Raw genomic sequence first — 3,453 nt, 5'->3', positions numbered from 1 at the left:
TATATATATATATATATGTATTAGGTGGTTGCATATGAAACCACCCTTTGGTAATAGATGGCATTAGATATATTTCATTATGCTTTGGAATTAAAAATTGGCAATACACATGATGATAGGTCAGTTAAGTTCTGACGAAACGTCATAGGTGGCATTTGTGCGACGTTAACATCATCTACTTTGATTGTGTTTACAATTGCAAGTTTTGTTTGAAGTAAGTCATATTTGCGAAAAGTTATGCTTTATTAGTTTCTGGCAAAGGAATCGGCCGCAGAAACGCATCGTTTGCTAGAGGAAGTTTATGCCGCACCATGCTCCATCGAGTACAACGTGAGAAGAGTAGTTTCACCGCTTCCAAAGTGGTGATTTTTCTATGGACAGCAAGGACCACGGAAATCCATCCAAAACTTAAAGACACTAAAATGGACACATTATTGGACGAAGACTTGAATCAAATGCTGGTTTGGCCGAAGCTTTAAATGTGGACAAATCAGCAGTTTTCAGAAGACTACAGACACTAGGATGGGTGAACAAGCAAGGAAATTGGGTACCCCACATATTATACCCCACATAAAAAGGGCGGGATATTGAACGCCGGAAAACATATGTGAACAGCTGCTTGATCGACAACAACGAAAGAGTTTCCTCCATCAAATCGTGACTGGAGATGAGGAATGAATATATTTCGACAATCCAAAGAGAAAAGCAGCATCGGTACCTCCTGGGGAACCAGGTCCATCGACGCCAAAGAGAAACATACACGCTTGTAAGGTCATGTACAGTATCTGATGGGATCAGAAAGATATCGTGTATTACGAGCTGCTGGAACCGTCGGAAACCATCACTGGGGATAGTAATCGACTGCAACTGATCCGTTTGAATCGAGCTCTGTACGAAGAGGCCGAAATGGAAGAATCGTCATTACAAGTTGATTTTGCAGCACGACACCAGGCCGCATGTTGCTCAATTCAAGTCAAGAAGTATTTAGAAGGAGTGAATTGGAAAATACTATCCTAGCCACCATATTCTCCAGACATCGCTTCCTCCGATTACTATTTGTTCTGGTCAATGCAGTCAGCGCTTACGGCGCTTCACCTCGTACAAAGGAGTCAAAAAAAAGTGCATGACTAGATTGCCTCCAAAGAACCCGAATTCTTCCTGCGTAGAATCCGATTGTTGACCGAGTGATGGGCCAAGGTTGTTTGTTTCGATGTGCAATACTTTGAATAAACCAGTTCGTCGATTTGCTACTAAACCACTACTTTTTTTTCACTCAAAAATGGGCGATTTCATATATAACCACCTAACATATATAATTATTAAATATTATAAATATATTTCAATATTTCTCAGAGATACTAAAAATTGAAGTTTTGTCCGCCCTGGTATCACTACGCATTAGAGCCAAAAATCAAATAAAAATACTCATGTAGCAAATGCTATTCACATGCTTGTTGCAAGATTTATACGATTCGACAAACATCTGGTTGACTAATTCGTTACTATAACAATAACGTAACACCGCGGCGAGTACTAATAAATTTATTCGTATTTTCTTTTGATTCTCTGTGGAATTTAGCTTTGGCTCAATAAACATTATCATTCTTAGTTCTTTGAAATTATCATGATATATCTAGTGAATATGCGTCGATGTAGCCTAAATGGCACAGACCATCATTTTCCAGAAACGATACGTACTAGCACCGGTGCGACATTAAAGGATATGTTCCATACTAATCGGCATGGGCTCGCATCGTTCTGGCGTTTCCACCTTCAACGACATGTACCAACGTCCGTTCGCATTCTCGCAAAGAATGTTTTTCCGATACGCGTAGGTACGTGTCGGTGGTGGTCCATCAGTTTGAATCAGTAAACGACGTATTTTATTTTTGAAATGCAGGTTCAATCACTTTAACCTTAAGTATATACACTTGGCATCTCCTGGATACTAGCACAATTTTCTTGGGTTCGCATTTAAAAAATTAGAAGGATAGGGATTTGAGACGTTGACATAAACAAAATTTAAAGTCTCCTCAGTAGGTAGACGCGTTGGCGCGTACCAGTTATTGTTGAATCACCAAAAAGTAAACATATTAATGAGTAAATTCGCCATTTTTACCTTTTGCAGTTTTACTGAAAAAATTGAAATGTCAAGTCGCCAAAATTTTCACAATTTCAAATATGCTCTTTTAGAGTTTACAAGAATCTTTCACATGGATATATACATACAAATAAATGATTTTTTGAAAAAAAGTGCTAAATGTGAGATTTCTTCGCGTTTCTGAAATTTCTTTCTTTAATGAGAATATCTCGGAGCTTTATAATTTTATTGATTTTTATAAATTATGGGCCTGTTTTTTCATTGATTTTCGATCGATTGAAAAAAAATAATTTGAAATATGTCCATTTTTTCTAGAGTTACGATGACAAATAAATAGATGGGGATGGGATCCTTGAGATTCCAGTGTACTTTATATTGGCAAAAAAGGAGTGTGTATTTATCTAAGATTAACGAATTATAAAATTTGTATTATAAAATATTTATGAAATTTTACGTTTTACTTCATTTAAATTTTTGAAAAATGTCCAATGCTCTCCATCAAGTTTCATTTTTTTAAATGTTTGGTACACATATTCGATTTTTTTTCTTTACTTTCTTGATTTCGACTTCGTCTTCGTCTAAAAATAAGGGTATAGAAGTCAATTCTTCTTCGCTAGATAATCCATTGATTATAACCGCCAAACGTCAATTGTCGGACGACAATTGTTGACTGCTGTACGACTGCCGGACGACAATCTGAAGATATGCATAATTTTGTCGTGCCGATGCTGGTATGTGTCGATGCTGGAACGTGACGGTCCGTGCCGTATAGTTTGAATTGATCTTAAAACTTGTTTCGGAAGCAATCAATCTGGCATCATTCACTATTTTGGATATAAATACACGAAACGATTATAAGAACGAACGATATTCGATATTAAATTAACCGGTAGCGATCATAATCTATTCGTAAGTTAATCGCGGAGAGAATTTTGTGTGATATTTTTCCGTGAATGCGCGCTTAACCAGGTAGTTGCGAAAAAGTGCATTGTTCCTACGTTACTGAGTGGCTTGATCACACTCGCGTGAACGTGAATGATCTGCGAATATTCGAAATTACGGGTTCCGGATAAAATAATCGGAAAAGACGATTTACAATTGTCCGACGGAAATCTCGAAAGCATTTATCTACGAAATGTTTTCCAGCGGAAGAAATTCCACGGAAACGTTCTTTTCCTCATTTGTCGGGAAAAAATCAGACGTAAAAAATGAAATAATTGAAAAGAATGTTTCTTAACCTTAACAGAAACACAAAGAATGACGAAGTGAGAAGGAAAAATAGTGAGTGAGTGAGAAAAAGAGAGAGAGAGAGAGAGAGAGAGAGAGAGAGAGAGAGAGAGAGAGAGAGAGAG

This window comes from Dinoponera quadriceps, unplaced genomic scaffold (assembly GCF_001313825.1).
Source record: "Dinoponera quadriceps isolate SergipeBrazil2010 unplaced genomic scaffold, ASM131382v1 scaffold1773, whole genome shotgun sequence".
Taxonomy (NCBI): domain Eukaryota; kingdom Metazoa; phylum Arthropoda; class Insecta; order Hymenoptera; family Formicidae; genus Dinoponera; species Dinoponera quadriceps.
Note: the sequence above shows the minus strand (reverse complement) of the source record.